The sequence below is a fragment of the Cervus elaphus genome, chromosome 15 (assembly GCF_910594005.1).
Source record: "Cervus elaphus chromosome 15, mCerEla1.1, whole genome shotgun sequence".
In the NCBI taxonomy this organism is placed as follows: domain Eukaryota; kingdom Metazoa; phylum Chordata; class Mammalia; order Artiodactyla; family Cervidae; genus Cervus; species Cervus elaphus.
Genome location: NC_057829.1, coordinates 52482098 through 52507108, shown reverse-complemented (window position 1 = coordinate 52507108; position 25011 = coordinate 52482098). Strand labels below are relative to the sequence as shown.

Below are 25011 nucleotides of genomic sequence, written 5' to 3'. Positions count from 1 at the left end.
TCTGAATTTAACACAAGTCTGGAAATCTAATTTAACTGATACCCGTGGGCAGTGTGTGGTGCCGGCTGGGTCTGCATCATTATTCCGAAGTCTGTCCTGTGACTAATATGTTCCAGCTGTCTGGGTCACTACTTTGGAGTACTGTTTATTTGCAGCGGCGATGCTGCAAATAGGAAAACGCTTTCCCTTTTGTTGGTTGAAAGCTTTGCTGGTAATTAGCAAAGCAAGCAGGCCTCTTATTTGAAGAGAGACGGGAAGGGTGTCTAAACAGTCAATTGTGGCAGCTACTTTGGAAAACGATCTGGCATTTCTGAAAAGCTGAACGTAGGTGGTCCCAAGCCCTGCTCTCTTCTCCTAGGGATACGCCCTGGAGAAGCTCTTGCTGTGTGCACCAGGGGACGAGCACTAGAATCTAAATGGCAGCATTATTCTTAATAGCGAAAACCGAACAATCCCCAGATGATCCTCAGCAGTAGAATAGAGCGGTAAATTGTGGGTAAAGTCACACAGTGAGAACAATATGGTGGTGAAAAATCAGCTCCAGTCACATGAGTCAAGAGGGATGAATCTCAAAATCAAAATCTCAAGAGGCAAGTCTGAATACAGTCCTGGTTTCCTTTGTATAAAACTTAATTAAAACCAGGCAGAACACAACAATATATTGAGAATACAGATGTGATAAAACCATAAGAGGAGCAAAGGAGTAAGTCAGAATTCAGGCTAGTGGGTTATCTCTGGTAGGGAGAATGGAGGGTGCAGAGCAGAGTAACACTCACACCAGGATGTGTGGTATAGAGATGGGATTGTATGTATCTAGACTTTATCCCACATGTACCTAGATCTGGCAGAGACCAGGGACTCCTGAGTTTGAAGAGAATACTCAAACAGACCATGAGGAGTTTTCTGGGTGTACTGTGATATTAAAATGCCTGCCAGCTTGACATGTTCTCCCAAGGCCATCTTTAAGGAGAGAGAGAGATTCCAGCCCTCACTCCCCTCCTCCACCTGTCAGGGTGTAACTAGAAATGAACCAGGCAAGTAAGGGTAGGTGTTTTAGCTTAAAAATTTCATGCAACGATTGCATTCAACTTCATGATGCATGTGTGTTTCATAGTGTCACAGATTCATGTGCTTATCCTTCCTTCCTCCAAATCTGGGAGTAAAGTTGTTGCTTCCAAAGGTACATCATGTTTTTTCCCTTGGTTTAGCATTTCTCTTCTTGGTCAGTATTCCTGGGCTCCAGGTGCTCTTGTCTGTGGGGCATTGAGTCACATCCTGTCTTTTTTATGAGCCTCAACATCCCTGTGAGCAGGTATTCCAGTCCACAGGAGAGGCGGCTGCTGGGGGAGGTTCTCTCCATTTTTAATCAGGCGAGTGAGTGGAGGAGGCAGGACTGAAGTCCAGGGGAGGGGGTCCTTGACTTTTGTACACCAGCACCTTCACGTGGCAGACCTCATGACCTCTAAACTGTTGTGTATTGCCTGCAGCATTTTGGTGACCCGCGATGAAGGGCCGCTTGAGGCCGTCGTGGAGGGCTACTGTCTTCTCCCCAGTGGTAGTTTTGATACTGCTTCCATCTTTATTGGCAGAACAGTCAATGTCTGTGCTGTTGTATTTGACTACTTTTTGCCTTTTATAAAAAATGAATGGAAAAATCCTCAACAGCGAGTGGTAATTGTCTGTTGTGGCAGAGATGAAAATTACCTGGGGTGCCACGTGAGGCTTGTTTTACTTCCTTTGGCCAATAGTGTGCCCTCTTGAAAAAGAAGGGAGAAAAATGAAATATATATATATATATATATGAGAATGTCAAAAATACATTAATGGTTATTGTGTTGCAAAGGGAAGTATAATTACTGATAGTAATTATAGTAATTGGTAATCATAAGTATAATATTCATGGTACTATTAAGAATGATTATTAATAGATACTCTTAGGCCGTGTCTGCCCTCCATCCACCCCACTCCCTCTTCCCCACCCCCCACCCCCCATAATGACATGTGGCTCTGTTGTTTGGTCATTTGGCATTGAGGTTGATTTTCAGGATGCTGCTGTGTTGCGGGGTGGGGTGGGGAGGGTGGGGACAGCCTGTATAGTGAGATAAACCCTGAGCTTGGGGTCAGAAGATCCAAGTAGCAGTTTCATGTCTGGTGTTTTCTAGTTGAATGCCCTGTATCATCTCTGACACGTAGCTGCCTTCTCTGGAAAATGCATTAAGCAAACATCCCTTGCCTCACAGGGCTGTGGCTTGATCAAATGTAATAGATAACGTGAGGTGTGGTGGAGGCATCAGGTCTGTGACCGGCAGGCCCCTGGGCCACGGTGCCCGGGGAGCACAGTGCTCGAGAGAGCGTGTGTTGTAGTAATAGACGGGTCCTGGATGCCTTTGCTGGGGTGCAGCAGGAAACTCCAGTTTCCTGGAGGTGCAGCAGGTCTGGTGTGGTTCTGCGAGGTAAGTAGGTGCCTTCCAAGTGTAGCCTCAGAATACAAAGTCAGAGTCAAGTTCAGGTCCTTAATAGAGCCTCAGTTTTTGTTCTGTTGGAGTTTGGGCTACATCACTGCCCTGAAATTTATGTGAACTAAAAGAAATTTACTGAGGAATTCCTTTGTTCCAGAAGTTCCTTGAGGCCAGCAGTTGCTCCCTGCATTCAATATGCGATGGGATCATTTTTCTCTCCTTTCACTTTTCTCCTTGCTTAAAAAATAATTACAACAGTATTTTAATCTACAGGATCAACACAGCTTAAGAACATTGTGTCAACTGAAATAGCATTAACTTAATAAAAATCATTGATGGTAACATGCTGTTTTGCTTCTTCTTGCAGAGTGAGGACAGCATGAACATCCCTAAGTGTGCCTCTGGGCATATTTAGCCATTCGCTTTTGATTAGAAGAAAGAAGAAGGCCATCCACTTGAAAGGTGAGTAAAGATTTCCATGTGTCTTTTTATTACAAAAATTTTCAAACTTACTGAAGAGGTAAAGGATAAGCAGCAAGTTTTCATGTGTCCACTACCTACATTTAACATTTGTTAGCATTTTGCCATATTGTGTGTGTGTGTTCAGTTTTCCACATTTTCCTACTGAAACATGTGAAAGTAAGTTTAAGAGATCATGATGTTTTTATCTTCAATTCTTGGGGATGCAGTTCCTAAAAATAAGGCTATTCTCTCCCAAGAGGGAGTTTAGAACATGTATAAACTCTATGGCAGAATCATTTAGTTAAGTACAATTATATTTAGGCAGTGATTTACTTAGTGGACAGACCTGTAATGTGAATTTGTTTGATATGAAAAACATCTGAATATAAAAAATTGGAATTTGCACTCTGCATGTGCCCTGAGTAGCAGAGGATTCCTGTGTTTTCTCTGTTCCTGGTAATGTGCTGGTCTGCCCCACTGTGGCTGATGTTTGTTCTTAGGTCAGCGGATCAGATTACTGTTCTTCCTCCTGCCTAATCAGCCTTCACACGTAGCCCAGTCTCTGGATCTAATGTGATCAAAGGTCTTAACTGATTTTTTTAAACCAAAACTTACAGGAGAATATGAAAAGAACATGAGTAGTGTTGTCTAATTGAGTTTCAGTTCAGTTGCTCAGTCGTCTCTGACTCTTTGCAACCCCATGGACTATAGCACACCAGACTTCCCTGTCCATCACCAACTTCCGGAGACTGCTCAAACTCATGTCCATCGAGTCGGTAATGCCATTGAGGTACTAGTTGAGGTTAGTATAGTGAAATCAACATTAGAAAGTCAGAATGATTCCCAGCCCTGTAATATGACTACCTGCATTGAAACTTTACATGCATTCTTAGAGATGTGTGTTCTGTTCTGATTATAGTTATATCAAGGCCAGTTACACAATTGGTCATTAAAATTCTGTGTAATTCTTGCAGGGTGGCTGTTGGCTATTCTACATTCTAATCTCAGTTACGTTTCATTTATGGTATCTTCTTCAAGTAGTCCCTGAGTATTGAAGCATTTCTTCATAGATGTTTATGAACTAGAGTTACCTATTCAGCGCATTATTTTAAAAGAAGTATATTTAAGTGAGCCACTTAGAGTGATGGAGGCCTTTTTAATATTCTCTCTTCTTATTTAGAACATAAGTTAGCGATAGCAGTAAAGTTTCTGAAGGGCACTAACATTTTGAAGGAGCTGAGACTGGAATTACAGATATCTCGGAATGATCTAGTTTGCTTTCTCACTGTCTGATTATGCTTTGAGATGATGAGAAGGATGGTTGGGGCTCCATATGAGGCAAGAGGCTCTGAAGGATGGTGGACGGGAAAGCCTTATGGGGCTCTGTGTGGGGCCTTCATATGGCTCTCTGGACCACTTCCAAGTGGTGGAATGTTTTTATTTTATTTTTTAAACTTTCTATTGAAATAGAACATATATGCAAGAAAATATGCATAATGTAAGTGTATAGTTCAGTGCAGCTTACAAACTAAGCTCACTTATGTCACTAGAAGCCAGACCAAGAAACAACATTTTTACCACAGCCTCATGCCTCCTCTCGACACTCGATACTGTACATAACCTACTCGGTGGGGAATTACTGTCTTGACTTCTAAGAGCATAAATTAGTTTTGCTTGTGAGAGACAGAGAGACAGAGAGAGAGGGAAAGAGAGAAAGAGAGAGAGATAACATGATTATATAATGCAGATTGTATTCTTCTGTGTCCAGCCTTCTTCAATCAACAATGCATCACAGAGATGCCTGCATATTGTTGCATTTAGTTGTAGATGGATCATTTTCATTGCTGGAGAGCATTCCATTTGTGAATTCAGCAGTTTATTCCTTCAGTTAGTTGCTGGTGATTGGGGGAGGGCACCCTGATGCTTTAACCAAGGTTGGATCCTTATTGTGGTTGTGGTTGAGATGTCCTGAGTTGTCCAACCTCTGCCCAGCTTTGCTGTGATATGAAGAAGAAATCCTGGGAGCGGATATAAGGTTGAGACACAGTTGGAAAAGATTGGTGTTTCAGTCCTGTGATGATTCCTGTTGTTTTTCCTGTGACTCACCATGTCCCTTTTCTCTTTGCTCTCTGCTGGCACATGTTTTGTCCATCCTTTTGTCAGCCATTAGAACTTTTTCTGCAGCCCCTCCTAGGAGACCATGACTGTATCAAACACTAGACAATCAATAAATATTTAAAGTTCATTGGGTGTTGATATTAGGTATTAGACGAAGGGTGAAGGGTTGAAAGTCATGGGCTTGCTCTTGAGGAGCCTACGTTGTGGTTATGGATTCATGGTTATGGATATGGGCCACATTTCTGGAAACCAGTTTTGCTGTAAAGTTTAGGATGTAAACTCAGAGGCTTGCATGGGACTGGCTTGTAACATGATTGAAATTAGTAGGGGGCAGGGTTGCTCAGTAAGGGATGATGGAGCTGTGAGGAATGATTATATATGCCCTGCCCAATTTTTGGCCCATCAAAACATGTCTGGTTGAATTTAGCAAGTCCACCAATGTCCTACCTTTAGGAATAGAGTGTTCACTATAAGAAAGCAGTTCTCATGGGATTTTAATGATTTTCTAGCCAAATTCTGTTTTTATAGATAAAGTTTTATTTGAATAGCACAGTCATGCTCATTTGTGAATATATTGTCTATGACCGCTTTTGTGTTACAAGAGCAGAATTGAATAGTTGTGAAAGAGATTGGAGTATCTGCAACAGTGACCATATGGCCCACAATGGCTAGAATATTTACCATCTGGCCCTTTGCATAGAAGTTTGCCACTTTCTGCTTTACTTCATCAAAGCAAGGACATAGTAATAATAACCTCTCTAGGCTTCCCGGGTGGCACTAGTGGTAAAAAAACCCACCTGCCAATGCAGGAGACAGAAGAGACATACATAGGTTTGAGCCCTAGATCAGGAAGATTCCCCTGGAGGAGGAAATGGCAACCCATTTCAGTATTCTTGCCTAGAGAATCCTGTGGACAAGAGGAGCCTGGTGGGCTATCGTCCATAGGGTTGCAAAGAGTCAGACAGGACTGAAGTGACTTAGCATGCATGCAGAGGCATGAAATAGTCTTTATCCATTTATTTATTTGTTAGTTTGGCTGTGCTGGGTCTTCACTCTGGCACGTGGGCTCGTGAGTGGACTTTCTCTAGTTGCACAGGGGCTTCTCTGTTTGTGGCTTGAGGGCTTAGTTGCCCCGTGGCATGTAGGAATCTTAATTCCCCCACCAGGGACCAGACCCCTGTCCCTTGCATTGCAAGATAGATTGTTAACCACTGGACCACCAGGGAAGTCCTTTAATGCCTTTATGGATTCATTTATTTATCTAACATACAATATATTTGCAGAGTGCCTATTGTATGTCAGGTGTAAAATGGTGATAGATATGATTCTGGCCCCTGTGGACTTGATAGAAACCCCTATGAATTTAAAATTCCATTGTAGGATTGTGCTTTTTGTGAATCGAAACAAAAATGTATTATGGAAATAGCTTTACTAAATCCTCAATTATACATTAATGTGTTGGCCATTTTTGCTAATTTTATACATTTGATGAACACATTCTATGTAAACTAATGGTTAACTCCATTTTAAAAAAATATGTAGTATGACATCATATAAGCAATTATGTGTTTAAAGACCCTACTAGTTTACATGTGGTAACAAAGATGGTTTGAACACAGACTGTCTGGATAGGGCTGTGAGCTTTGAAGAGCTCCCCAAAGCAAGCCAAGCCAACCTTCAATCTTAGGTTATAATGATAATAAAAAATAAACCTCAAAGGAAAGAACCACATACAGGGTAATAAAGTTTGGAATGTAGTTAAACAGATTAATCTATCTTTGTTGGTATGCTTATCTATTTATTTACTCGAGGCTGTTAAATTTGTCTCTTCTTATTAGGAGCAGGTGGTGCTAGTGGTAAAGAATATGCCTGCCAACATGGAGACTTAAGAGACCTAGGTTTGATCTCTGGGTTGGGAAGATCCCCTGGAGGAGGTCATGGCAACGCATTCCAGTATTCTTGCCTGGAGAATTCCATGGACAGAGGAGCCTGGTGGTCTATGGTCCATGGGGGTCACAAAGATTTGGACTTGACTAAAGCGACTTAGCACACATGCATGCATAGAGGGTGATGCAATGAACGTAGAAAAGAGAGAAATACTGGAAACTTTTCTCCAAGGAATGTGAAAAGTGAAAGTCACTCAGTCGTGTCCGACTTTTGAGACCCCATGGACTATACAGCCCATGGAATTTTCCAGGCCAGAATACTGAAGTGGGTAGCCATTCCCTTCTCCAAGGCATCTTCCCAATCCAGGGATTGAACCCAGGTCTCCCGCATTGTCAGAGGATTCTTTACCAGCTAAACCACAAGGGGAGCCCAAGAATACTGCGGTGGGTAGCCTGTTCCTTCTTCAGGGGATCTTCCCAACCCAGGAATCGAACCAGGGTCTCCTGCACTGCAGGCAGATTCTTTACCAACTGAACTGTCAGGGAAGCCCAAGGAATGTGAATCTGGTTTTTAACATCATTTTCACTGAATTAGCGTTTTCATATATGCTCATATATGTTTTATGGGCAGATACTTGCACAGGTGACTGACCTATTACCTGGCTGTCACACATAGTTATTTAGCTATGTGTACTAATCAGAAGAAAATGTACAATGTCCTGCAGTGTTTACTCGTTGTCTTAGGAGCCATCTGATGTCAGGTGGCATGTGTGATTTGGGTGACCAATGGTGCTTTCCTCTGAAATCTAATTTATAAGAATTTGTCTGAAGGAACTATAGGGAAGGAATGTTAGCTGGTGCAATGAATAATTTCATGAATGTGATTAAAACTCCATACTGGTTTCTTCTGTTGCCAAAATCAATAAATAAGGCTAAGGTTTCATTTCTCTTCTTTACAAGGAAGAAATGATATATACCCACACATAACTTTCTGTTGTGTTTAAAATGTTTTTAAAAACTCAACCCTGTTCTTCATTTTAGTAGTTTTTGGTAGTGGTTTGGATTTAGGGGTAACTGAAAAATCAGAAGACCAAGAAGAAATAAATATCACAGTTATTCTCCTTACAGAGCTGAAAACTCCAGGGTTAACTGTTTTGGTTAAAAATAAATTTTCATGAAACAAATTTGATGATAGGCCAAGTCACTTGATCTCTGGCATTAAAAAAAAAACAAACCTGGATCTTCTATTCTACATAACATGGAGTTATTTTGTCAGGAACTCTAGCTTCAGGAGTGTTTAATTTGTCAAGGCTAGCTAATTAAAATTTACTTTCTCAGTCTCTCAAGTTTTATTTTCAGAGCAGGAAAGGACTGAAGTGGTGCTGAATATAGCTTGATAGAACGAAATGTGTTTTAGAAAGAGATCAGGATGATTCTCTTGGTTATAAGTAACAGAAAACCCAGTTCAAATTATCTTCAGTGAAAAAAAAAAAAAATTGATTGGTTCAGGCAGTTGAAAGCCTTGAGATGAATCTGGCTTCAGGAAGCACTAGACTGGGGATCCAGACAATGTCAGGAGGGAGGCTCATTGTTGGCTGAACGTTCTTGGGCCACAGGTGAGACCGCCAGCATCTTCAGATTGCCGTCATGGCAGAGATAAGAAGACACTGCAGAGACAATTCTCTTGGCCTGGTGCTTAGCACTAGACCGGTCCCTATAGACAGGGACACTGGCCTCTCCTGATGGGATCGCCCAGGTCATGTGCTTCACACCTAGAGTCTGAGATCAGCACCTCTTCAGCTGAAGATGAAGCATTAATGACAGTGGAGAATGTCATTACCAGAACTATAGAAATCAGGGAGGGTCAGTGGATGCTGGGAGGCAAAATAATAATAGTAATAATAATCATAATTGTATCTTTTTATGGTTTGCAAAGCAAACCATTCAGGTATATTCTGTTTTTAAAAATGTTTTAATTGGAGGATGCTTGCTTTACAGTGCTGTGTCGGTTTCTGCCATACATACAACAACCTGAATCAGCCATAAATATATGGGTGTATTCTCTTGTTTGACATGAAGGAAGTATCAGGGAAGCAGGATAAAGAAATGATGAAGAACATGGATCCTGGGGCCAGACTGCATGGGGTCACTTATTAGCCACGTAAGATTTTGACAAATACTTAACCTCTCTTTGCCCCAGTCTTTTCAGCTGTGCAGTGTGGGGTAAAGGTATCCACCTTATAGGGTTCTGGGAAGGATTAAATTATTGGGTATTTGTGGGGCATTTAGAATAGCACCCAATGCAGGCTGGCCCCTCTGTCTCTTGTTACTGTTGTTGATCTTTGAGACAATCCTGCCAGCAGACTGACAGGTGTGCTTGCGGAAGTCCAGAGTCACATGGCCTATGAGGGAGGCTCCCAAAGCAATCAGGTATCCCGGCTTCTTCCTGATCCGCACAGTCGCCTTTGTGTAGTGATTGTGGCGCATTTGGATTTAATAATAAATCAAAGAGGCAGTGAGAACTTCTACAGAGTAAGCCTGCTGTTTGGCAATGTCTACATGTACAAGCAGGGCGGTGTTACATATTCTATTTGCAAGCCGATCTTGAGCTTCTCAGGTATAGAGTGCCCCCAGGGGTATTTAGGGGACATCACTGGGGGGAACGTTGGTACTGGCATTGTTTCACTCTGGTGGGCACAAGCTTGGGACAATCAGCTGTATCCAGAGTTGGCACTCATTCGGGAAATGTTTGCTGATTGCTTAATCAGATCCAGTAATTCTGAGCTTTTGGGCTTCCCAGGTGGCTGAGTGGTAATGAATCCACCTGCAAATGCAGGAGATGCAGGGGACACAGTTTCAGTCTCTGAGTCAGGAAGATTCCCTGGAGGAGGAAACAGCAACCCACTCCAGTATTCTTGCCTGGGAAATCCCATGGACAGAGGAGCCTGGCGGGCTACAGTCTGTGGAGTCACAAAGGAGTCAGATACGACTAAACACACAAGAGCATGTAATTCTGAGCTTTAGAGGAAACCAAGACTTATGTCGTTTGGAGGTGATTTGAACCCATCAGTATGGTGTGAGGATGTAACTTCTGACAGAGGGGCTCTGATTACCTAGAATGCTTCCAAAGGCCTTTAACTATTTCCTTCTAGAAAAAGAAACCATTTTCTTCGTTAAGAATGCATTCCCACACCGGTGAGGTTTTGTGGGGAAATTACTCAAATGACTTAATGCAGGAGGCTTGCCCTGGGGACTCAGCTTTGGTGTGACCCAGACATTGGAGGGTCATGTTGCTTTCTGAGAATATAGACAGTGATTTCTTTGTGCTGACTGTGGACTCAAGACACTGTGGCACTGTGGATGACCTATAACCCCCACCCCCAATATGCAGCTACATGTGCAAGAAAGAAATGAGCAGAAACCATAAGTTTTCCTCTCCCTACAGTGCTTTTGAGGAAAAAGGGTGCGATTCAGCATTCCCAAAGCTTGCTTCATGGGCAGACCCACATGGGCAGACTTCCCTGCAAGACAGACTCCGCCCTGCAGTGAGTGACGTGTCCTCCCCCACCACTGTTGTGCCTGGTATGTGGGAGGCACTCAGATATTTCTTGAATGAACAGACCTCTTTGAACTATGCCTTTGTCTTCATTTTCAATTTCCTTTGACGAGAGCTCGTTTACCACGTAGACGTCTCCAGGAGTTTCTTCGGACGTCTCCAGGAGTTTCTTCTGAATCCTACATTACCTTCTATGTGAACTCACTACATGATGTTGTTTCTTTAGATGAGGGGTGGTGTTTGAGTATTGATTCTAACACCTGCTTTTTACCAATTATACTCCAGATAACAACACCTATTCAGAGAGTAAAGGGATTAGCTAGTAATTCTATAGAAACAACCCTTGGTTTGCCAAATGCTTGTAGGAATCATAAAAAGTTCTTAGATTTAATCCCCCTTACTTTGTTCTTAGGTTCTTGGGAGCTTTTTGTCTTGCTTAGTGGCCTAGGATTGAATATTAATAGATTCTTCATTGTCTTTAACCTGACCCCATTTCATAGCTGAAAAATCAGGGGCAACCTTGTTTCCTGTAAATCAACAACAAAAGTAATAATGTTATTGTTCACTGTGTGATGGATACTGCCCTGAGTTCTTTTGTTGATTATTCTGTTTAATAGTCTCAACAACTCCATAACCATTCTTTTATAGATGGTGAAATGGAGGCACAGCCAGGATGTGGCTGAGTAGCCCCAGGTTACTTGCAGGGCTCACATATGCTGCACTGCGTATTGGCATCCAGGCCAGGGGCTCTCAAACTGCCTGCATATTGGAATCGCCCTTAAGGCTGTAAAAGCCCTCCGTGGCCAGGTATTCTCCCACTTCCTCCCTTCATGTTTTTATTTACTTGGTCTGGGGTCTTGGGTGAAAGTGCTGAGCACTTAGGACTGAGAACCTTTGAACCTGAGCAGTGGTTCTTAAAATTTTGTCCCCAGAGCAGTAGCATCAGCATCACCTGGTCACTTCTTAGTAGAACTTCTTAGGTCCCACCCACACCTACCGAGTTAAAACTCTAGGGGTGACGTCTAGCCTTCACTGTTTTGATGAGCTGTCTGTGTAATTCTTTTCCTTAAGTTATAAAAAACATAAACTTCATCATCGTAACCTTTGTTGAACGTACAGTTAAGTTGTTTAGTCTGTCAGTTGTGTCCGACTCTTTGCAGCCTCATGGACTGTAGCCCACCAGGCTCCTCTGTCCATGAGATTTCTCAGGCAAGAATACTGGATTGGGTTGCCGTTTCCTCCTCCAGGGGATCTTCCCAACCCAGGGACTGAATCCACGTCACCTGCTTGGTAGGCGAATTCTTTACCACTGAGCCACCAGGGAAACCCGTACAGTTCAGTCACGTTAAGTATATCCACATTGTCGGGAAACAGATCTCTAGAACTGTCTTGCACATCTGAGGCCCTATACCCATTAAACAGTTCTTCGTTACCCCGCCCCTCTCCAGTCCCTCGGTAACCACTATTTTACTTTTGTTGCCGTGAATTTGACTCCTTTCGATCCCTTGTGTAAGTGAAACTTCGGGTGATTCTTATGCACAGGCAAGTTTGAGAACCCCCGAGCTCCAAAATTTGATTTGGCTTATCTCCCTTTAGGGTCCTACCCACATCATTAATATCAAGCATACTGTGATCTCAAACACACCCTCTGCGTGCCACCCTCTGCCTAGTTCTTCCTCTGCCCCTGTTATTCTGTGTCACTCTCATCAAGGTACTTAACTTGCTTGTGGTGGTTCTCTCCTCTGTATAAAGGAGGTAACCTAACTTGCAGAGTTTGGTAAAAGTTCAATGGTTAGACACCTGTGACAGTATTTTATAAGCTGTCAGGTGGAGTACTAATGAAATATTAACGTCTCTAATGAAGTCTCTTTTAGAAGTTTTATTGTTTTTTAGTCACTCTGTTATGTCTGACTCCTTTGCGACCCCATGGACTGTAGCCTGCCAGGCTCCTCTGTCCCTGGGATTTCCCAGGCAAGAATACTGGAGTGGGTGGCTATTTCCTTCTCCAGATTTTTAAAGTTTAGCTTTTGTTTTATTAAAGTTACGCAAGCTTGATTTTTAAAGGATCTGTGCAAGGCCTCTTACCCCTATATGCTCTTGTCCCCCCCCTCACCCCCAGTTTATTTGGTGTTATCTTCTACTGTGTAAACAGCATTCACAGATATGCCATATAGTCTAGTTTGATTACTTTAACTTTCCTGCACACACGTTTTTCTTGGATTTAATAATTGTCTTGGTTTTAAAATTTTTGTGCACTTTCACTAAGTTAGCCACAAAGAGCCTTCCATGTGAATCTCTTCCTAATATCTTAGGTATTTTATCAACTTTATCGTATTGATATTCTCTCGCCTGAAGTCTTAGGCCCTCCCCCAGTCTAGACTGCTTCCTCTTCAGGCCTGTTGTGCACCATGCCTTGAGATGGACTTTTCCTTCAACAACATTCTGGGGATTTCTCTTATCTTACTTCTGTTTGGACCTCCCTGTTTTTCTCACTCCATATTCTCTTCTTTCTTGATTTATTCCCTTATTTTTGCAAACCACATGCTCTAGAATCTTCCAAACAGGTTACACTGGAGGTAAGTCTGTGAGTTGTTTTAGGTCTGAGAGCATCACATTTATATTTAATATACAGACTGACTGGTGTCCACCTGCCAATGCAGGAGACATAAAAGATGCGGGTTCGATTCCTGGGTTGAAAAGATCCCCTGGAGGAGGACATGGCAACCCACTCCACTGTTCTTGCATGGAGAATCCCGTGGACCCAGGAGCCTAGTGGACTATGGTCCATAGAGTTGCAGAGTCGGACAGGACTGAAGTGACTTAGCATGCATGCACACGTACTGGCTGGCGTAGACTTTCAGACTGGAAGTCTCTGAACCTCAGAATAGTGAGGGATTTCTCATTACCTTCTGGCTTCCAGTTTTAGTGGTTTGAAGTCTAAGACAGTGTAAGTTCCAGTCCTGGGCAGGTGACCAATCTTTCTGACTTTTTCTCTGGGACTTCTAGTTCTTCTCTTTATCGTCAGCGTTCTGAAATGTCATATAATATTCCTTGGTGGGGAGGGTCTGTTTTTGTTTATTGTGCTGAGATCCAAACAGGCATTTTTAGGCTGGAAACTCACCTCTTTCATTTTTGGAATTTTCTTGAAGTCTGTCATTATTGACGTCCTCCTCTCTTTTCTCCATTCTTTCCTTCTTGAATTCCTGTTAGATGTTGACTGACTTGTCCTGGCTGTGATCTTTTCTCCTGTTTCCCACCTCTGTTTTTAAGGTGTTGTCTTAAAATATTTCCTTAACTTTACTTTCTAGTCTTTTAAATTTTTTCTGTTATGTTTTTGTTTTCTGACAGCTCTTTTTTTTTTTTTTTTGGTTTGTTCTCTGATTCTTCTATTTTATAGAGTCTTAATGGCAACACACTCCAGTATTCTTGTCTGGAGAATTCCATAGACAGAAGAGCCTGGCAAGCTATAGTCCATGGGGCCATAAAGAGTTGGACATGACTGAGTGACTATTACTCACTCTTCTCTTAGCTATTCTCTTAGTTCTCTTAGGAGATTAATTATACTTTGTTTTTTCTTTTTTAAAGTTGTTTTTGTGTGTGAGTGTGCCCCAGAGCGCACACGCCTCATTTGTATCAAGTTACTTTTTTCCCCCCTGTTTGTTTCTGTCTTTCACGTTAGATACTTTCTTTCCATTCCTGGTGACTCTTGAGTGTAAGTTCACCTTTAAGAATTCTTTCATTCATGCTCAGTCACTCAATCATGTCTGACTCTTTGTAACCCCATGGAGTGTAGCCCTCCAGGCTTCCCTGTTCATGAGATTTCCTGGGCAAAAATACTGGAGCGGGTAGCCATTTCCTTCTCCAGGGGATTGAACACATTTGTCCTGTGTCTGCTGCACTGCTGGTGGATTCTTTACCCACGGAGCCATGGGGGAAGCCCACGTGTGAGAACGGGGCTTCCCGCATTGGAAGATATGGCTTCTTTGGGTCTGCAAAATCAGTTGCCATTATCCAATTGATTCCCAGCTTTAAAAAGTTTAAAATTTAAATCTCTCTTGTTATCCTCTGTGCTTATGGATTTATGCCTTTAGAAAGCAGTAAGTGTTTGTATTGGGGTTTTAGGAGAGAGAGGAACTGAATATGTGTGTCTGTCCACTGTCTTTAACCAGAAGTCAGTATGGAAGTCTTAAGAAAAATGCAGGGCAGGATTTGTAGCATTGTGGCTCTTTGGTCAGACACATACCTGCAGCGGTGAGTCTTAGCTGGTGTTCTTTTATTTTTAAGTCATGGTATATATTTAGATTGCCTCAGTAGAGATCTTGGCTTTCTTGTTAACATTGCAGCAGCTGCCTCATTTTCTTGGTTAAAGCCTTTCATTTCAGATGTGAAATACCAATAAATTTATACATAATTGGGCTTTGAGATAAAAAAACAATCCTTAAAAAAAAAAATCTTATTGATGTTTCTAAAAGGAATTTTCCGAGGGTAAGCATCTAATCCTTAGATTAAAATGCAGCTGACACATTAAGCCTTCTTACATGTAAAGCCCGATAATAGGCTTTAATGCCATTTGTCCTTGACCACCCACAAAGGGCACTGCCGCAGGCCAGAGAGATGGGACATAAATACAGCATGGGGTGTGAGGCAGTGTTTGTGTTTGATGCTTCAACAAAGCATTCAAACTCAGATCATCAGAGAGTAGGTAAAAAACTAGCCTTTATCCTGATAGCAGGTCTCTGCCAAAATTAAGCGGTTTTGGGGAGTGTGGTGTGGTCCTTTTAATATAAGCCATCTGACCGTGGGTTACTGGGTTACTTCCTGCTGTGCCCCTTGTGATGAAAAGTTCAGTGGCTTTTTCTCCCCACTGAGTGTTGGGTGTGTCCTGTGTCTGATCCCCTTGCTTCCTTCCCGATCATTGCAACCCAGCGCCTCAGAGGAGTGGCTTGGTCACCCGGTGATAACTGAGATGGTCGTGGCTGGCCTGGTGGTGATTAGATAACAGTTCCTTTTCGAAGACTTGCAGCTCCGCACACAGCAGCCCTTCAACAGCTCTAACTTCACCACTGGGAAACGAAGAGAAAACGTCTCTGCTTCCATGCTGATTGCTGGGGAAGCTTGCCCAAGAGCCTTCTTTTCATGCTGGGCTGTGTGCAAAACCGAGAAATTGCTTTCTACTTAAAAGCATTGGCCTTTTATTACTCTATAAACCTTTGGGGAAATCAGACTCATACGTTTCCTAAGTTTAGGCGTTACTCACTCTTGTTATTAAAGCTACCGACAATCTAGGGGTAATTTTAGTTATTGTCTTGAGGCTGAATTAAAATTAAAAGGAGCACAGTATGGTAGAGATGCCTGGTTGGTTGCTGTGTTTTTTTAAAAAGGCGAAATAGAAATAAATTACGAATTCTTGTCAGTTAGGAAGGGACCCGTTTTGTTAAACTAGCTACTTCTCTCTATATATATACTTCTGTCTCCTTGCCCCTTAATATATATGGTAGCAACATGACCTCCTGGCACTGTGTCTGTTACTTCGCGGGCAGAGGCTAAAGTTCTTAGTGCAAGAGGAAGACTTGCAAATGATGGCAGGTTAGCTGATCAATGCCCAGCCTGAGTTTTATGAGTGTTGTTATCCTTGTTGATTATCAGCATTGCTGCCTCTGTCACACTTCCACTTTTAAGCTCTAGCCGAGGCACGAACAGAATATTTCCTTGGTTACTCTCAGCTTAATTGAGGCAGCCTGGGTTTTCTATTTTCTACATTCTGAGGGTCAGCAATGGAAAACAAACCTTTTTTTTTTTTAACTTAAAAGGAGAACTATGACTGTTCTTTGCAGAAACTGCCAGTTTCTGATCTTGCTAGAGCTGTTTCACTCCCAGGGCTTAAAATCCCAGCTCTGTGCAGTATTTATAGATTCCTGAATAAAGAGTCAAGGAAGAACCAAATATGTATAGCTTCCAAGTGATTTCTATTATATGCCCTGTGGCATTTTATTATTAAAATTCCATTCTGTCGCTAACATGTGATAGTATGTGATAGTTATGGTTTGTATTCTTCAACAAACTTCTGTTGGCAGAGGTTTATCACATACATACATCATAGTGTGATGTATAATATCAAAAAGGGAGGCTTGGGAAGGAGGGGACATGAGTGTACCTATGGCTGATTCTTGTTGATGTATGACAGAAATTCACAAAATTCTATAAAGCAAATATACTTCAATTAAAAAAATAAAGTGGAAAAAGAAATGAAGGGTTAAATTTATGAGATAAATAATTTTGTGATTGAAAAAAAGTATTAGATGGACTATAGTTTTGTTATTTGTGACTTGAGATTGCATGAATAGGCCTTCATCTGGGGCCTATTCTCAACCTCATCTGGTTGAGAATTTTAAGTACCCAGTTTCTCTATGGAAAAAATTATTCTTCAGACAGAATGTGAATGAAATATCCTATCCATTGTGGGACTCCCCCAGCTCTTGCAGGAGGATGAGAAGAAAGAATGGCGATTATGGCTGTTTTGCTGAAGTGAGTGTGTTCCTCCAGCTACAGTGTAGAGGCTGCTGGGAGGACGGAGTCAAGGGTGTCTAAAGAGGCTCTAAGATCAGCTACTTGGTGAGGGGTTTCTGAGGTTGCTGGCTTTTCACATGAGACCCAGATTTGATGCCTTTTGTGGAGTTATAAACTTGTTTGAGAGATTTACTGTTGGGTCCATGGCGAGGATGAACTGGCTGTGCTTCTGTTGAAAGAAATTGGGTCTCACCTGCAGGGTGAGCTGCTTCAGCTCATCCATCACCCACCTTTCTGTGGGGTATCTCCGATCAGAAACTGGGGCTGATCCAAGTTAGGTGGTTGTGTTGGTGGGGTTACTGTCTTCCACTTGGGAGCTGTTGGAACCTTCTTTGGTGATATGGTGTATAAGAGCCCAAGTTTTGAATTAAATAAAACCGATCTGGGTGTGTTCCTAACATCTTGCCTGTGCCCCTGGGAAAGTTACCTAACCTTCCTAAATCCTGGTTTTCTCATCTTTTAAGATGGGGATTTTGTTTGCTTCAAGGTTATTTTAAGGATTAAATGAGATTTTACATATATATTTAGTATTAATTGTAAATATATTAATATATTTAATGTTAAATATGTAAAATATATGTTTTCTGTGTTACTATATAGATTTTTATATTACATATGTGCACATAGACATGTGTATTGTATACACATATAGTAGTACCTGGCATGTATGTGCTAAATAAACAGAGGATGCTATTATCATTGTTGTCGTTCAGTCGCTAAGTCGTGTCTGACTCTGTGACCCCTTGGACCATAGCATACCAGGTTTCCCTGTCCTTCACCGTCTCCTGGAATTTGCTCAAACTCATTATCATAGTATAATATATTATATGCTGTGAAAAGTGAAGTTTTAGTTGCTCAGTCATTTCCGACTCTTTGCAACCCCATGAACTCTAGCCTGCTAGGTTCCTCTGTCCATGGAATTCTCCAGGCAAGAATACTGGAGTGGGTAGCCATTCCCTTCTCCAGGGGATCTTCCCAATCCAGGGACCGAACCCGGGTCTCCTGCATTGCAGGCAGATTCTTTGCAGTCTGGGCCACCAGGGAAGCCTTTACTATGCTGTGGTTACGCTCAACTATTGTGATATGCTGGCTACTGTCTAGTGACCCTCCCTGGGTACCTCCCTTCTGGACCCATCAGTGCTCACTGTGGGGAAGTGGAAAAGATGTCTGGTTTTGTTTTAATTGCATCCAGATTTGAATTTGCTTTTCTTAGTTCTTATTCTTCTGACTCTTCAGCTCTTGCCTTTCTTAATGTTCTCCATGTTCTCTTAAAATATTAACTATTAAAATGGACAGGACAATTCTCTGGGCAGGGAACATAGCCTGCCTGGGCACTGGCAAAGTGGCCGTATAAAGACGTGTTTCTTCATTGACTTTTTAAAGTTTATGTTTCCATCCATGAAGGCAGTTTGTTTGCAAAACAAGCAATATATTAGGCAGCCGTTTGTTTTTCTACTTTTTGTCAGTAATTTGATCCTTGGGTAGCAAGAGAAAACTGGTGTTTGCAGTTGGACTCAATAAAATTTTTGCTGGAGGCAGACCATTCTATCACTGCAGGATAGTAGACAGAAGTGGTTTCTTTTACCCTTTTTTGAAATAAAAAATTGAAGGGCCCACTATATGATGTGATTAGTAACGTAATAAGGAACTGTAGTTACTCTGCAGTAGCACATAGACCTTGAACGTTGCCTCTCATTTTGTTCATTTGGTCTTTATTCTCACTTTGGAAGAAATGTAGTGGTACTAGCTATACTTATAAGGGTCCGGGTTATGCTGATGTTTTTTGGGATTATTAAAAAAAATAAATTCAGAAAATTTAAGGTCCACAAGGAATAATGTTGGCAGAATTAACCTGAGGCTTAACAGCAGATTTACCAGAAGAAGGTTTCTGTTATGTTCAGTAATTTTGTGTAATTGAGCTCCAGTCCTTTATTACCTCTGCTACCGAGGGACCCAGAATCAAAGATGTTTCTTGTGTGACTTTTTCAGCAGGCGAGGAAGGCTGGTTCAAATAGTAAAGATTATGCAGACACTACCTTCCATGTTCCCTGGACTTCCTTTAGGGGACGAGAAGCCAGAAGCCTTGAAAAGTTTTCCATTAGTCTTTATGGCATCTTTCCCTTGGAAGGTCCACAGTACACAGTGCTTTGCCAGCACACATACACAACTGTTTTGGAAAATGTAACCAGACGTTCCTAGAAGGTCAGCAGAAGACCTTGAAAAAAGGCCGTGGAGAAGATGAGCCACAGTTTCCGCCGCTGTGGCAGTCTGGGTGCCGGGTGGTGCCATCTTGTGGCTTTGTCACACCAGCCTCCCTTGGTGGGGATCACCCCAGCTTCTTCACAGAGGACAGAGTCTCTGGGAGGTTCAGCCCAGGTTGTGTTTTGGTGGCTGAATCCGCACTGGCTCTAGGGCCATCCAACTCCAGAGTGCATGCTTTTAACTAGCATGCTCTGTTGCCTCCTAGCTAGGAAAAAAATGTACCGTCTCCAGAACCTGGGTTCTTTCCACTGTACCATGCTGGCCCCATGCCCTGGCATCCTTACTGTTCATCCCTTCCAAAAAAAAAAAAAAAGCTTCCAATCCACACCATTTACTACATCTATAGGCATCCCAGGCAGTGCTTATAGCCCTCCTTTCTTTGGGACAAAGAAATACCACCTCAATGTATTGTAGATTATTTTTCATTATTTATGTAGGGAAAATGTAATCACAGGAGCATAAATGTGAGTTTGCGTGTTGGTTTTTATAAACCAACCTTACTTTTAGTAAAGGTTTTTAGGAAAATGAGCCTATAGAGTATGAATCCTAGCATGTGGATGGCAGTGGTGGGAGAGCTGATGGGCTGGGTTTGGACAGATAAAGGAAGGGCATTTAGGCAGCTGCAGGCCCTGGAGTGCAGGCAGTGAGGGCTCCTTGTGGTGCCCTCTGCCTCAAAAATAATCTTATTCTGTTCTCTTTCGTTTCTGTTCCTTTGTTCATTCCTTCATTCCCTTTTTCATTCAAGTTTTCAAGCACTCACCAAGTGTTATTGAATGACTATTCAAGCTCTTTGCGGTGCTATGTATGAACTAAAGGTATGAGCATTTTTTGCCTGCCTCCTCTTAATGAGAGAAAAAGGAAATTTGGAAGAAATAGAAATATGTACATGCAGCAGTTTGAAAATATTGCCCTGATAGCATCAGATGCTTTTTGCTCTTAAAAAAAGGATGTTTGGTATATTAGAGAAATACGATGGTCAAGGCAAGAGTGTTTAAAAAGTCATGAGGTTCTTACCCCACCTGCTTTTTTTTCCTTCTAAACTTGATAGGTGTTCCCAGGCCCTTCCCTACATCTAAAGGGTGTTAGGTGTATAAACCAGGGAGGCAGAATGTTTTGTCATTTCCTGAAAACAAATATTTAAGTACAAAGTGTAATGCAATAAGAGATGCAGTACTTTATAAATTAATATTTCCAGAGTCTTAAAATCCAGGAAATGTTTCAAGTGGGAAAAATTTTGTTCTTCCTTTTTTTCCCCCTTGTGGAAAAAGGAAGTTTTGAAGCATCTGAATTACGTGTGTGTGTTTCTCTTTTTTAAAAGCCCACTTTATGATGTATCTAAAACAAGAATCCACAGTGCCTCTTGGGACCAGGCAGGTAAAATAAATTTGCAAAGTGGACTTGATATTAAATAAAATATCAGAGCCTGGGCCCTGTGACACATGGGAGAGCTGTGTGCCTCTTATAACTGGAGCAGAGGTGGCCAGAACTCTCTCCATGTTGTTAGGTGGCAGCCCAGGCTAGGAATAGGGAACTGGATCTTCCGATTTTCATAGATACACAGAGCTTTAAGTAACTGATAGGAAACCTGAAAAAACACCAACACCATGTGGCTTAAACAAAACCTGCCTGTGGTTTGCATTTGACTTATAGGTCACCACTGTGAACCCTTTTAGTTTTATGGCACTAGAATATATTGTATGTAGCCCTAAGTGCTCCCACAGTAATTACTTTGGTGTTTTACATTTAAAATAAAAATTCCAAACATTAATTACAAAATTTCCAGTTGAATTTGAATTGAAATATCCCCATTTGTTATGAGTTTAGCTTTAATGCATAACATAGTGCTTTGCACATAGTAGGCCTCGGATAAAGATTTGTGATGTACAATGTGAGAGTTGGTCCATAAAGAAGGCTGAGTGCTAAAGAATGGGTGCTTTTGAATTGTGATGCTGGAGAAGATTCTTGAGAGTCCCTTGGACTGCAGGGAAATCAAGCCAGTCAATCCTAAAGGAAATCAACCCTGAATATTCATTGGAAGGACTGATGCTGAAGCTGAAGCTCCAATACTTTAGTCACCTGATGGGAAGAGTCAACTCATTAGAAAAGGCCCTGATACTGGGACAGATTGAAGGCAAAAGGATAAGGGGATGGCAGAGGATGAGATGGTTGGATGGCATCACCGACTCAGTGGACATGAGTTTGAGCAAACTCCGGTAGACAGTGCGGGACAGGGAATCCTGGCGTCCTGCAGTTCATGGGGTCAGAGAGTCAGACATGACTTAGCTACTGAACACCAACAACAAACTGAACTGAATGCTAAGGAGTTTAGTAAGCTGTCACCTTCCAGTTTCTAGGAATTGGCAAGAAATTTGAGAAGAGAAGAAGCTGTCAACAGAATAAAACAAAGAAAATCAATGTGTTTTCTGCTTGTAGCATCTTCCACTATGTCAAGCAAATAGAGAGAGCATCAGTTTTCAAAAATGAGGGTGCTGTTGTAAAGGTTACGCTGCAAAAAAAGAGGAGGCAGAGTCATTGAATACCACTTTAGCAGCATGAATCTTTTGTTTGGTCTTATTTTCTGAGCCATCACTTCTCTGGTTTGGCTCTTTTTGATGTTTTATTTTTGTCATCCTCTTGCACTTCTCAATGCCAAAGGTCATCAGAATTTTCCCACTTCTGACCATGTGTTCTTGGTAGCAAATAAGAACTTAAGAAGAAGAAGGATACACTGAAAGGATATCCTGCAGTTGCCAAAGGAGGCTGGGCTACCAGAAGCACAGCAAAACCCATAACCTAGAACAGTGACACCATGTGTTATGAACACCCAGTGAGGACATGCTTGCTGGCTCCAGCCAGGCCCTGGATGTACAGTCACTGCGGTGCCACTCTGCTGCGTTCCCCTCTGTCCCTGTCTGCTGGGGCCCCTCACTCCAGATTCAGGGTCCTGGCCGGAAGCATCTGATTGTCTAGGCCTTGGTGACACATGTACACACGAGGGGCCAGGGATGGAGGGGACGATGGCCTTTCTTCCCAGGGTCTCTGATGGGGTGGCCCCCCTCCCACCAGTGCTCACTTATCAAGGAGGGCACCCCAACAGAGGAGATGCAGATGTTGGACGCCAGCTTGTGTTAATTTTTAAGTCACCCCCAGAGGGAGAGGCTGGAGATGTGGAACCTTCCTAGAGATGAATGAGTCATGTCAATGTCAATGTCCTATCCTTTCTAGGACCTGGAACTTTGTGGCCAAATGGAGGGTTCAGAGAGGTCAAGCGACATGCCCAGGATCTTTATACTAGAGTTGGGTTAGATTTTAACCCATTTGTACTCGACTCTCAAACCCAGGCCTTTAACTATTTACCAATTCACTTCTTATCCAGATGTATCTTTCCTGTAACACCAATGGCAGCATTTAAGAATCCTTCCCCAGTCTCCAGGCTGAAATGTGCTGGTACTTTCTGTTCTAACACAATGTGGTAGAAGTCAGTGCTGCTGCCTTGACATAGATTACAATGTAATCTGCTTTGCAGCAGTAGGAAGTTCCCCAGTGTTGGTATAGATGCTTTTGGACACATCAGTTCTGTTTAGTTCAGTCACTCAGTCATGTCCAACTCTTTGCGACCCCATGAACCACAGCACGCCAGGCCTCCCTGTCCATCACCAACTCCCGGAGTCCACCCAAACCCATGTCCATTGAGTTGATGATGGTATCCAACCATCTCATCCTCTGTCATCCCCTTCCCCTCCTGCCCTTAATCTTTCCCAGCATCAAGGTCTTTTCTCATGAGTCAGCTCTTTGCATCAGGTGGCCAAATTATTGGAGTTTCAGCTTCAGCATCAGTCCTTCCAATGAATACCCAGGATTGATCTCCTCTAGGATGGACTGGTTGGATCTCCTTGCCGTCCAAGGGACTCTCAAAAGTCTTCTCTAACATCACAGTTCAAAAGTATCAATTCTTCAGTGCTCAGCTTTCTTTGTAGTCCAACTCTTACACCCATACATGACCACTGGAAAAACCATAGCCTTGACTAGACGGACCTTTGTTGACAAAGTAATGTCTCTGCTTTTTAATACACTGTCTAGGTTGGTCATAACTTTCCTTCCAAGGAGTAAGTGTCTTTTAATTTCATGGCTGCAATCACCATCTGCAGTGATTTTGGAGCCCAGCAAAATAAAGTCAGTCACTGTTTCCACTGTTTCCCCATCTATCTGCCATGAAGTGATGGGACCAGATGCCTGGTTCTGTATAAAAATGCCTGCGTGGAAGGGATCCCAAATACTGTGCAAAGTCCAGAGATATCCTACTGAATTGAGAAGGACCATTTCTGCCCTTCAGTACGTACTTTAGGGACAAGAAAAGGGTATGGAACAATATATAAACACCTTGCTTAGTTCATAAAAATCTGACAAAGGGAAAACTTTGGAGGGTAAAAAAATGTTAGAAGTCCATCTCATAAAAGAAGAAAATCATTTATGCTCACCCGTCCCCAGTGCTCCCATGACTCATGACATGGGGGTAAAGAGAGTGGGTGCCAGGAGATAGGCCAGCCAGCCAAGGACAAGCCAGGGCACAAGACCAGTGAGAGCACTCAGGGTGTGTCCTACCTGAACTAGCCTTTTCAAATCTGCTTATCTGCCCTTGTCTCATTCTCTGTTCTCTATGACTCCCCCCCGCCCCCCGCAGTGGATAAAACACTGGTTTATTGTAATCCGTTAACTGTGGGTAATTCGGTAATTCCCATCTTCTTATGTTCTCTTCTGCTCATAAAGTGCCACGCTGGCCAGCCCTACATTTGAGCTGTGGAGTTTGGAGAACCTTGTAGACAACGGACACTGCTCCTAGGTATGTGGCCACCACGGGGAACATTGTTGATAGTTCTGCTTGTCACATGCTCTCTCAGTTTGATCAGCCAGGTGTCTGTTAGGGATGTGCGATCCCAAGAGCTGGAGCCTGGTCTTCTTGTATAGTTTTATATCTCAGGTGCCTTTTAAAAAAGCTGGACACTTTCATCAAAGTACATAAAACAAAGATGTTTATAATGTGAACACGTTATCATCACCCAGACCATCTTAGAAGCTCTCCTGTGCTCTTCCCAATCAGGACCCTGTCCCTTCCCACAGGGTGGCTTCCTTGTCCTAGTCACTTCCTTGCGGCCTGGGTTTGCTATTGCACACTTCGCCAGGCCGTCTCCCTCTTCACGTCTCTAACTGTGTCCCGTCGGGGGACTCGGGAGAGCCAGGGCTCTACTATGGGACTCCAGGTGGCTGTAAGCGGTCTGGAATGTCTTTGGGTGCCAGGGTGTCGCGTTCCTTTTGTGCTTTAATGTCACGTAGGACACAGGTTATTGTGCTTGGCTGGAGGCCTGATGTGGCCCAAGGCCCTGAGTGGTGCCTGCCTTTTTTTCAGTCTGAGCCTCTCCAGCCCCTGTAACACTTCCCCTGGTGAGGTGCCGGGTCTGGGAGCGGTCATCCGTGCGCTTCTGGCATGGGGAGGTAGATTGTCGGTACCTTTGTTCCAAGGGATGCACAAGTGTAATCAGAAACCCTGCACCTGTGGATTCCTGTAACTTGAACCCCAGTCACTAAGGGACTGATTGCATGGTAGACGAGTTCCATGAAAAGAGTTTCTTATATAAGAGAATTTAACACGGTTTTCTGTATCGTGGTATTTTAGCCAGGTTCATTTTAACTGTGGTGTAATATA

General features: G+C 42.7%; 1 protein-coding gene across 10 annotated transcripts in view; it reads left to right on the top strand.

Annotated features, from left to right (window-relative positions):
- The window catches only part of SGMS1 (sphingomyelin synthase 1), a 324458-nt gene that overhangs the window by 30498 nt on the left and 268949 nt on the right, over nt 1–25011 (top strand). For 8 of the 10 annotated variants that reach the window (XM_043926716.1, XM_043926715.1, XM_043926711.1 and 5 more), the window contains exon 2: nt 2827–2921. The gene's annotated coding sequence lies outside the window, so the exon portion shown is untranslated. Of the gene's footprint in view, nt 1–2826; nt 2922–24077; nt 24151–25011 lie in introns of those variants that run through there. The other 2 variants (XM_043926719.1, XM_043926714.1) reach the window with 2 other exon arrangements.